General features: G+C 32.4%; 1 long non-coding RNA gene and 1 other non-coding gene across 3 annotated transcripts; both read left to right on the forward strand.

Annotated features, from left to right (window-relative positions):
• The first annotated feature begins 9300 nt into the window (after positions 1-9300).
• Trnal-uaa lies at positions 9301-9384 on the forward strand. Its single transcript has one exon. It is a non-coding gene; the product is annotated as a tRNA-Leu (tRNA).
• A 250-nt stretch (positions 9385-9634) lies between these two features.
• Positions 9635-11131, forward strand: LOC111633857. 2 transcript variants are annotated; one of them, XR_002758117.1, is made up of 3 exons: positions 9635-9702; positions 10306-10582; positions 10680-11131. It is a non-coding gene; the product is annotated as an uncharacterized LOC111633857 (long non-coding RNA). The 2 variants fall into 2 exon arrangements; XR_002758118.1 differs by lacking the exon at positions 9635-9702 and adding an exon at positions 9842-9926.
• Positions 11132-11711: the final 580 nt, after the last annotated feature.

Below are 11711 nucleotides of genomic sequence, written 5' to 3' on the forward strand. Positions count from 1 at the left end.
GGAATACGGTAAACAACAGTTAAAATCTCGAACACACGTGCCACCTTCGTATTTCTCAACAATCTCTTTCATCAGTTCCATTGTAATTCTAGTCATTTTTTTAGTTTTCTGTCGCTTTTCCTTTGCCGTTTTGGGATTTGTGATTAATAAAAATAATAAAATTTTACTTACGAATTAAAATAAGAAGAAATTAAACAAAGTTATAAACCGTTGCACTGCGAACGTCTAGTCTGGTCTAGTACACCGATAGTGCTACTTGTTCATTGATGGCGCGTATAATTGAATTATGTCGTATACCGAACAAAAGTCGTATACCGAGCAAAATTTCTTTCGTCGAAACAGGACGTATTCCGAATTGGACGTATTCTAAAGCAGACGTATACCGAGGTTCCACTGTATAACAAATTTATAATTATTTTTGTAAAGCACGATTGGTTATAAAATTAAGATGAAATTCAATAGTATTATTAATAAATGTTGTCAATGTAATGCTCATTTTATAATACGTAATAGATGTGTAGATACATTTTTAATTATAAATAGCTTTCAAAAAATTCCAAAAATAAGATTTAAAATTAAATTATTTGACAATAAACTATATATATATATGTTACTGTGAAAGACCGAAATTAGAGAATGTCGACACATAAAAAATACGTCGGTGAAAGTCCAAACATTTAGTTATATTATTATACATTCGAACAATCGCCGTGTATGTCGACAGGCACAGATAAGCTTTGGTGGAGAATGAAACGACACCCAAGAAGCCGATGACGGCAGAGAGGCGACAGTCTGTCGCCAAATCTTTTGTGGTTAGCGGGAGGTAGGACAAGGTCTTTTGATCCCGTGAGGTGGAGATCGGTTTGTCAGGTAGAGTGGCGGAGATATCCGAATGTCAGGATGAGAGAGGTCGTCGGTAAGGCATCGGCGATATCCGAATAAAAGACACCATTAACAGATCAGTTCGTAATCACGTAATAACGTAATCAGTTCGTAATTTGTAAAGAAAAGTTGCTTTCCATAGATGGAAATTTCTTCTCAAGAAATATTTATGAGAGAAGCAGCTGCAGCTAATTCGAAAAGTGGAGGGCAAGGCTATACACGCTGTCACTGCAAAAAAAGTCTTCCACAAATAAATGCAGTTTTAAAAGCAAGAGACTTATGCGCAATTCAAAGTGCCATAACAGTTTAAGTTGTTGCAATAAATAAGATTGTGTAACGTTAATCACATAATATATGTGTAAGTTTATTATTGTATTATTTTCTTTTCTGATTAAGAATGTACTGTTCGTTTTAGGTTCAACAGTTTATTTAAATGTGCTGTTACTTAAGCTTTCTCCTATTTTGACATATTAAAATGTTGCACTTTTGTCTTAATGTAATAAAAATATTTTTATTCAACATTCACCATCAATGCATGCTGAATGTCGACATCTGCCGGTGTAAGTGAGAAATAACGATATTTAGCAAATATTTCGTGCATACACGAAACGACTGTGTGAATGCAGACATTCACCGGAGAATGTTGACATTCGCCAGATATCGGTCATTCACAGTAACATATATATAAATTACGTGCCTATATATATATAGGCACGTAAACAAAGTATTCATAGAACTAATACATTTTAAAGGAAAATAGTACATTTTTTGAAGGCGCTTCAGTACGTTTTGAAATTTTATTGCAGCAACACTGGCTATAAAGCTTGATGCCACTATTAAAGCAGCCAAAATAGACAAATCAAGAATACTAGACAGCAAAAAAAGTACTATAATCTTGAAAACAAACTCAAAATCTTCCAGGCTACAAGTGAAAAAAACATCTGTCTTCTCTTAGATTCTAATAACATCAATTAAATCAGAAAGGGCATTCGCAGTAGCGGGACTTTTCATTGCTAAAATACGAATCAGATTGACTGATCGGTGTATTGACCATCTTTGCTTTTTAAAATCTTATTATAAAAATTTACAATAATATTTTGTATTATGTTTTATTTAAAACACGAAAATTACCTTTTAAGTTAGAAGTTTGATCTAAGTTCATTTTTTTTTAAATTTTTAACTGAATTCAAAGCATTTTTTTGTTGTTGTTGTATGCAGTTTCCAGCAAAATAATAAATTTTCTATTTGTGAAAATTTCTACGTAATTCAATGGTAATTTTTAATATATATCTTATACAGCATTATTAATATGATTTTGGAAGTTGCATAACGTATTAAATTACTTTAAAAAACGAAAAATAATTATATCATTTGATTTCATGATATTTTGTATATCTTAAAAATAATTAATTCGGTCCTGAAATTTCCCGGAATCCCAGGAAACAGTTCACTTTTATCCCGGGAAATGAGAAACCCTACTTCTTATACTTCATTAATTAAGTCATCATATATTAAATATATTTTAAACTAAATGAGAATTTAGAGTATGGTAAAACTTACATAAATATTAACGGCTTACTAGATGCTTGAAGAGATGGGAAATAATAAAATTCACTTTCAGAAGACGACGACGACAACAACCACGTGGTTACCGCCATATTGTTTACTCTTCCCGTGATTCTCTTCTAACGGTTATTTTCGTTGTTGATCAGACCCTAAATTCATAAGTGTAATATATTAATAATAGATATTAATTAAAAGTGAATTATTTCTAAGTAGAACGGCTTCGTATTCATCCTTAATTCTAATATGATGAAATTTATCACGTGATCAGAGTCACCGTACGTTATCAAATGAGTTATAAAACATAATAAACATTTATAAATTCAGCTTACCTTAAAATAAAGCGTTAAATTAACAAAAATGTAAATTAAAACGATAAAAGAAATTTTGTAAAGTTTTATATAAATGCATTTTACAAAATATCGTACATTTATTGGCAATTAAGAGAAAGAAAAGAAGGTTGATGGGGGAATTCAAATCCCCTCAAACGAAAGAAGAAAAATTCTACAGGGATCAATTTATAAACTTAACGAAGTTATTTATCATTATCATATAAGTTTAACTCTTTAAAAATGTATGTAAATTATTCAGTTTCTTTCGTCTTAAATAACCGTTATTTATAACATAATACACCAACCTGTAGATCGCGATCTACTTCATGTTATTTGCAAAAAACAAATGTTTAAACCGAAAGTAATATTTCATTCTTCCCGATATTTATCTATAAACGAAATTTTTAAAGTGTAGAAGAACGAAATAAAATTTAAAATGGAAGTTATTTCAAACTAAGTTTTTAAAAACTTTTCAAATTTGTTTCTCCGAACGTATTAGTTACAGCCGCCATATTGATATGCAGCGGCGCGATGCGTTGCTATTTTGATTAGAATGCAATATTTATTTCTGTAATTCTCCAAAATATTATATTTAAACGTATAAATCATCATATTTTGGCCAAAATTATAGAGTACTAGCATTCCCCTTCGGGGCCTCGCCCGCTCTTATACATTCAAGTTGTTCAGGAACACTTTTCCCAGCAGCACAGCAAAGTCCAAAGTTTCGTCATACCATTTTTTTGGCAAAACAATGATCACAGATTTTGATTATTTTACCTCTTTTATATCCAAATACAGTAGTCATTTTCGGGATGATTATCAAAAGCTGATTCGAAACCGAAGAAATTCTGAGCCGAACGAATTCGTTGGTCTTCCCAGTCTTTGAGACCGCTCTGCTGTAGATTCACTTTTATGAACAACTAGCTGCAAGGACCCGCTTCGATGGGCAAAAAGTAACGATAGTGAAGATTAAGATTATTACATTATAGCCATTCTTACCCGTTTTCACAGAATGCAAGAATTAGGTCCCCCGTTTCCAGACTAATTAGAGAATTTTTACGTTTAGTCAAACGAACTATTTTCAACGTTTCTGGAACGTTTACAATCGTTCTATAATCGAACCAATATTCAAATTTTATGTTCAAATTTAATTCGAACAAATTCGAACAAAACATTCGAAATAGAAAGCCACTTTCAACCATTTTCAGCCACATATCTCCCGCACCCTTATAGCTACCGAGACGCAACCACGCCTATGCACGAATGGAGACTTGGGGCTACCACCACATACAAACACCATTCACGTGCGATGTGTAGTTTTCGCGGAAAAGTGAAATATAGGGACATACATGTCCATTTATATATATAGATATAGATAATAGCTCTACCTTTTCGTGCTCTCGACATTATTTATCAATCAATCTCAAAAATATTCACTCCAGATAAATCCAATAACTAATTCGAATATTTCGTACAATTACCTGCAGAAATTAATGTGTAACGATTCGAAAAGCCGCCTTAAGTACACACACTGCCATCTAGCGTGGTGACGTCACTTTTTTAATTCCTCCAAGATTTTGCTAATTAACTAATTATAATTTAATGTCCGTTTTTCAAATATAACAGTAAACTTTAATAATAGACTTTTTTCTTTTAAACAGAAAGTACTAATTTATGCGTCGCCATCTAGTGAAGAGAGAGAGAAATAGACAAAAATTCGTTGAGGTTTTATTTGATTAATAAAAAATATGTATGTTCGATTAGTGGTAAACATTCCGGGATCATAAAGATGCTACAGTTAAAATTTTGTAACGATTGGTTCAGTAGTTTTCACGGTTAGTGGTCACAAACGAAAAATACGTTGTCTCTATATAGTAAAGTAGGGGAAGGTGAGGCAGGATGAGGGCGTTAAGGTTTGAAAAGTCATAAGATGGCAACTACTTTAATGAAAACGATAAATTTTTTTATTTTCAGCAACTACAACATTTGGTAATATATAATACAAAATCTAATGTTTGAAAAACGTCTTTATAAACAAGAAAATTTAATATTTTAAAATTATATGTAAATGCGCCATCTTGCCCCACCCGCGGGGTAAGATGGGGATATTATTTTTATACAAAAGGAGGACAAATTAAAATGACGTTTTCTTCAATATTGGCGCAAGAACAATGCGCCAATTTATCACAGCGGCTACATTTATTATTATTTTCCGAATAAATAAATATAAAAGTTTGAACTTACTCGTATTTACTTTACCAGACAATACTGTCACTTCGTGCACGCTCAGTTTCGCTATTTTGTAAGCGGACGATATTTTTTTTTTCGTGGAAAAAGTTTTTATTTCGATTGTTATTTCACATTTTATTTCTTGTTAAGATATTATTTAAATTTAAAAAATGTTTTCGCAAATAAAATAAAACGTAAAAACATAAATAATAAAGTAATACAGTTGTCCCTTGATAATCCGACAGGTATGGGACCAAAGGTGTGTCAGATTACCAAAAGTGTCCGGATTACCGAAAATAATTACATATTTCGCATTGTTTTGCTAGCAGTAACTTACAATATTCTCTACTCCAACTGTTCGAACAGAACTGCTCACATAAAACACACGAAATGTGTGTCATCGAGTAAGAATTGGATTGGGAGATTCACATCGCGACATGCTTCTGTGCAAGCAGGCACGTAACGGGGACGGGTACCTTGACGGGAGGTGCGTCGGACTACTGAGCATGTCGGATTAAAAAACGTTGGACTATAGAGGGACAACTGTACTATATATACTGTACTGTATAAATTTATTACAGTTAGATATGTTTTAAAAGTGAAATATTTCATTTTCTATAAAAAGATCATTTTTAAACTTATTATTTTATATATTCTAAAAAATTATATAAAATTATCGATGACAACGAATTTAAAACTAGTTCGCTGCGCTATATTGCGGTGCCTCTAGCCAGCGGCAGAATTCGTGGCCAAATTTGGGCAAGATGGGGTACCCCGTCATGCCCTCACCATCTTGCCCAACTTGAACTTTTCGTACTGACTGCAAACACGGGTTAACTTTATCACAAAACTAAACAATTTCAGTCTTAAAGGTTACTTCGAATACCATAATATCTTCATCCAAAAGGTAATGTAAAAGTTCGCAACGATGCTTACTTTGTAGAAACTTTGTAGCGGGCTTAAAATTAAATGAAGTATTGATGAAACGTGGAAAATTGTCTTACTTCCAAACAAAGAGAGCGATTCGGACGTTCTCTCGTCTCGTGATCCTTTTTGAGGTTGACATTTAATTTCCCAAATAACAGCTAGATGAAAGCCCGTTAACCACGAAAACAGACGTCCCCGTCTTACTCCATAGCCCCATCTTGCACCACTTTCCCCTATAGATTATTTAGAAAGGGGTCCCCTAAAATCGGAAAAATAGGGGAAATTCCTTTATAACGTTGGTTGATAAACAATCCCGGTGTCGCGTTTACACACACATCTGCCAGATGTGTCTTTTCTGTTAGCTAAATTATTCGTTCCACAACCAAACAAAACAAATAATGGATAAAAAAATGCATATATAGTTTAAAATACAATACATTCTCGAATAATTTTTAGTTAATTAATCAATTACGATTTGTTCTTTACAAGAGTCAACCGACTTCTGGGCCACCATTTTATCGAGCTATATAAATTTAAACGTTTTATATTAAGTCAAAATATAAAAATTTTGCTGAAGAGAATTAATCACACAGGGAACACACCAGTAATTGGCATAATCAATTACTGGTGTGTTCCCTGTGTGATTAGTTCTTTTCAACGAAATCTATGCTTATCACCAAGGATCCGTCAAGAGAATAAATAGCAATTAAAAAACAACACTAACCAATAAGTAGGCATGACTTTCTCGCTACTGAGTGTTAAGTTGAGGTTAGCTTCTAAATTGCACCCTGTTATCTCGTTTCTGTATAGAGACTAGTGACTCGATGAGTTTAACCTTTAAAGTAAGAGTTTTTAAATAAATCATCTAATGAAATAAATTAGTATTGGATTCACAGTTTAATGCAACGATATATATGTTTTGTCTGCCGAGGAAAAGATGCTCCACCAAGGTCTTATATGGAAAACCAGTCTCTATTCAGTTATTAGACACATGAATAAAAAAATTCGGAAAACATTACGCCCATTATCCACGCTCAGAATACAATGTGCAGTGATTATATATACACCGTAATTGAAGTTATTGGAAGACATTGTTCTCTGCTAGAAAGTCTAGAGCAGTGTTTCCCAACGTGGGGCCCACGCCCCACAAGGGGGCAATTCGATTGTTAAGGGGACAATTTGAAAATGAGTTGTTGACCTTTTTTTTTGTTTATTTTTTAGGCATTAGAATTTTTTTTATCGAGCTATTCGGACTTGAGCAGCTAATATTAGAAGATTAATCGCGGGCCACATAAATTCATTAGACAGGCCGTATGTTGGCCATGCCTGGTATAGCCACTGTATATGTTAGGGGGCATGAGAATTTTAGAAAAGCTTAGGTGGGGCATAGCACAAAAAAGTTGGGAAACACTGGTCTAGAGTTATCATTTTGCTACACTACATATGAAGGCCTTCGTTTCTTGTATCATCAAACCGACAAACGACAAAAAACTCATCGCAAATATGTCAAACAAAAGTAATCGTCACAGTTGTGATACCAAAGGGACTTTCGTACGTCTTAGAATTTCTTCCAATAACGCAGATAAATGTGGGAAAAATACGAATTGGCTACGTTATATCTTTACGTAGAAGAAAATTTCGGAAATCGATTATATCTAACAAATTTATTTCTTTTTCCAACTGAAGAACAGGAAACTTTCACAACTTAAGTCGATGACTATTGATAAAAGTAACAAAGGGTTTACATTTGAAGAAGGAATTTTTCAGCTATTAAGTTTATCGGAGAAGCACGTGGGAGTACTGAAGGTGAACAATTTTCAATACGTGAAAATCTATTTGATTGGACGTTACTGTCAAAATATTCGCCTTCTCGAGCTATTTTATATACGCTATTTATATTTCTAGAACAATTTAAAAGATGAATCGGTAAATGTTTTTAATTCGTTAGAGAAAATAACCATTGAAAATCTTCGCAACAATCTATGGAACGAATGTTTGTCTCTATTCTTCAGCAACCGTTCGAAATTGACTGATCTAATATTAATTTTGTCACCCTGTTCAACTGATGATTCGATTTTCTGAACTCTACCATTTCTTACAGATTTAAAATGGTTAGATATATATTCTTTTATTCTCTACGTTTCCATCATCAAATGGACAAATGAACGTTCCGCATCTGATCCGAATAAAGTTATTGTGGAAGATTCATTAAAGACAGAAATGTTATGCCAATCGACGAATCTCAAATAAAAATAATAAGAATGACAAAACTGACATGTTATGAAATTGCTAATAACTCGAATGAAACAGAATTGTTTCTTTCTGTAACTTATAATTCAATCGAAATAATTGATACTAATTTAATAATTCTTATCATTTAAAGGTTTAACACTAAAAAACACGACACAACAATGCACAATCTTATAAAATGTGTTATTTATAATGACTGCAAATTATTTAATTACTTAATATTAATTGTCCTTTTGCAGTCTTTCACGTGTGTTAAATGTAGTTTTAGTTAGTTTTCATTTACAGATGTCTTGAACGAATTTCTGTACGTAAGTTTCACTATATTACTTTTTAAAATGTAAGATAAACAAGGAAAGAAAACAAATAAGAAACATCGCTGCCCTGGATTTATCTATGTTTCTTTTGCCTAGCAAACAAGTAAATTGGAGCCTGTTTTCGAATATCCTTAATCCTTTTTGAAGCATCTCTCGTTGATACCTTCTTTGTTCCATCATTTATTCTTTCCGCCCTGTGGGCACTAAAAGGGCCTCTTTTTGCAAAATCCATAGGTTTGGCCAGGCCCACAATGGGGCTGCCGGGTGGCGAGGCCAGGAATATCCGAACGAACCAACCCCCCGAAAAATTCCTGGGGAATTTTCGACCCGTTCGGATTCGAACCCAGGTCTCCAGAGCGGTAGGCTGCCGCCTTGGCCATCCGCCCGGCACTGTGGATTATAAAGCATCCTCTCCTCAGAAAATTACACATAGATGTAATCACAATTATATCCAAATTAATTCTAACCTGTATTAAAAAACACGAGGTGTGGATAGTTTTAAATTAATGGTAGGTTGCCATGGAACGCATGAGGAACTTGTCGAGCAGATTGCGGTCGCGACGAATTTCTATAGAAAAACGTCTATAGTTAAATCTACACGTGAAGATAGTATGGGAAACACCGCCAGGCCATTACCAATATTAACATTTATTACGCATCTTCGCTCGCTCGCTAGGCGTTGTTCCTCTATTCTAACGACGTCGCACCTCTGCATGGGTTTAAACTAATTTAATCGAAAACGAAAATGACAATATCGATAATGATTACTTTTCTACTTGATAACGAAGTGTTTTAAAAATCGTGTCAGAATGGCCGAGTGGTCTAAGGCGCCAGATTTAAGCTCTGGTCCTCGAGTGAGGGCGTGGGTTCGAACCCCACTTCTGACATATTGTTTTGCTCAGGGAACACATCTCGGGGTTCAAGCTTGTTCGTTTTCCATCAGGGGCGTGTTATACGACGACTGCGCTTATTGAAAATGTTATATAAATTAGCAAACTTCTTCAAACTCCACATATTTTAATCATAATTCAGTTATTATAATCATTATATTCCCATAGATATGTACTGTTTTCTTGCTAACACCAGTCTTATATTTGTATTTCAAAAATATTTTAAATTAAAATGGAGACAGTTTTTCACCATAAGAGGGCGCTGTCTGATGTTTACGTTTTTAAATTTGAAATTAACGCATGCCGGAAAATTAGGTTGGTTGTTTGTTTACATTATTATAGCAATTACAATATTTAATTATTATTATATTATAAAATCATACACAAAAGTTTATAATTCATTCATACTAATTCTTGTTCCCAATTTATTTATTTTATTTTTTAAACTGTTATAGAATTAAAAGCGAGTGAATAGTTAAAAATATAATGTATATTAGTGAAATTATAAAGCTAACTTCATTTGTTTGTGTATCATAAAGGTACATAATAAAGATTCAAAAATTTTTATTATTTTAAAAATTAACTAATTATTGTTTTTCAGTTAACTATTTCTACCATCTTTTCGACGCCATGTTGGAAACAGAAACATCACTATTTATTGTGTGGCCTGATGCTAACATTTCCAATTTATCTGCATTAAGAGAGTGTACATTATGTTTAAAATAATCCTTAAAATTCGATGTAAAAAAATTTAAATTCTGTATCAACTAGGACATGCTGCATGTTTTGCTCGTTTCCATTTAAACATGGCGTCGAAATGACGGTAGAGTGTACTGAAAACACGTGGTTCATCTCTACGTACAAAAAAATATAATTTTTAGGTATTTAATAAGAATTTGTTTTTTTTTTTTTACACAGACAAAAGTTATGACTCCACCGTCTAATGTCGAAAATAAATGCACGAGGGGTGAAGACTTCCGAAATGACTACATTTCTCTGTGTTTCTACTATAAATTGTGTCCTTCTACATGCATGAAGAAAATACAACTTGATAAGGGAAGATTGCATTGCACTCTTGACCTTTTAGATTCGTCCGTGTGGACTCCTTTACTCGAAGCCATTGAAATGAATGAAAGTTTAGAAGGGATTGTTCTGCATAGTGAATATTTAAAAAAAATGTCAGGAAATATTAGTGGTAAATTACTTAAATTTGATTTAAAAAAAAAATTTAATTTAGTAATCTGTAAAATAATCATTTTTTTATTTTTATTTTTGTCTTTTACTGTTTTCAGATTGTAATATTTACAGATTCTTCTTAGAAAAATATAGTGTGTTAAAAGGACTTCCAATAATCCTTAAACCAGAATTATTGACTAAGTTGATTAAATCTTTATCAGCTTGTATCTACAAGAATAAAAATTTGAAATTTTTAGAAATAACTGGATTACCGCTTTCTTTGAATCACATGGAATGTTTATCAGAGGTAATATATTTTTTAATTCATTTCTTAAGAAAAGAAGTGATTAGATTTGCATGTGTTAATAGGCACGTTATCTAGTAAATTGGCTTTAATACAGCTGAATGAGAAATGAATGACATTGCCCATTTGTTATAATATAGAAAGATATTGTTGAATTTGTTTGATTCTGAAATATTCAAGTTTACTTTCTTTGCCATCCTTTACAATTGTATACTTTTTTAAAGTTTGCCATGCAGATATTAACATGTTCTTTCTTCATGTCTATCATGGGTTTGGAAGTTTACAGTGGGAAAGGATGTGGATCTGATAGATCTGGGCCAATGTCCATAAAATTTTCTGAGGATTCAACTTTGAATTAAATTCAAATATTTCAGACTAGTGTGCATTTTAACTGAATGAGCTATCTCATTATTCCCATATGAATTATTGTTTATTAATTTATATAAATTATTTAGTTTTATTTAATATATACTATATTTTCTCAAATCATGTCATCAATTCTAAGATGCACTATAAGTTTTAAATTGAATGGAAAATTTTAAAATATACAGGCAATTCTAAGACATATTTCTACTTTGGACAAGTAAAAATGGTTAAAACTTGTGTGTTAGAATACAGGAAAAGTGTATTATGTATAAATACAATACAAGAAAAGTAATTATGTATAAATATATATACCATAAAATATGGTATATATTTACACTTATACACACTTTTCCTAAATATTTCATTCTGAAATCAGGATGCATTTTATAAACCGTATTTTATGGTATATAAGATGCATCCTAATTTCAGCTTGGAAATATTTAGTGCATTTAATTCATCTTGAGCCTTTAACAGTCAG

This window comes from Centruroides sculpturatus, unplaced genomic scaffold (genome assembly GCF_000671375.1).
Source record: "Centruroides sculpturatus isolate CEXI.00-Female unplaced genomic scaffold, Cexi_2.0 scaffold804, whole genome shotgun sequence".
NCBI classification, from domain to species: Eukaryota; Metazoa; Arthropoda; class Arachnida; order Scorpiones; family Buthidae; genus Centruroides; species Centruroides sculpturatus.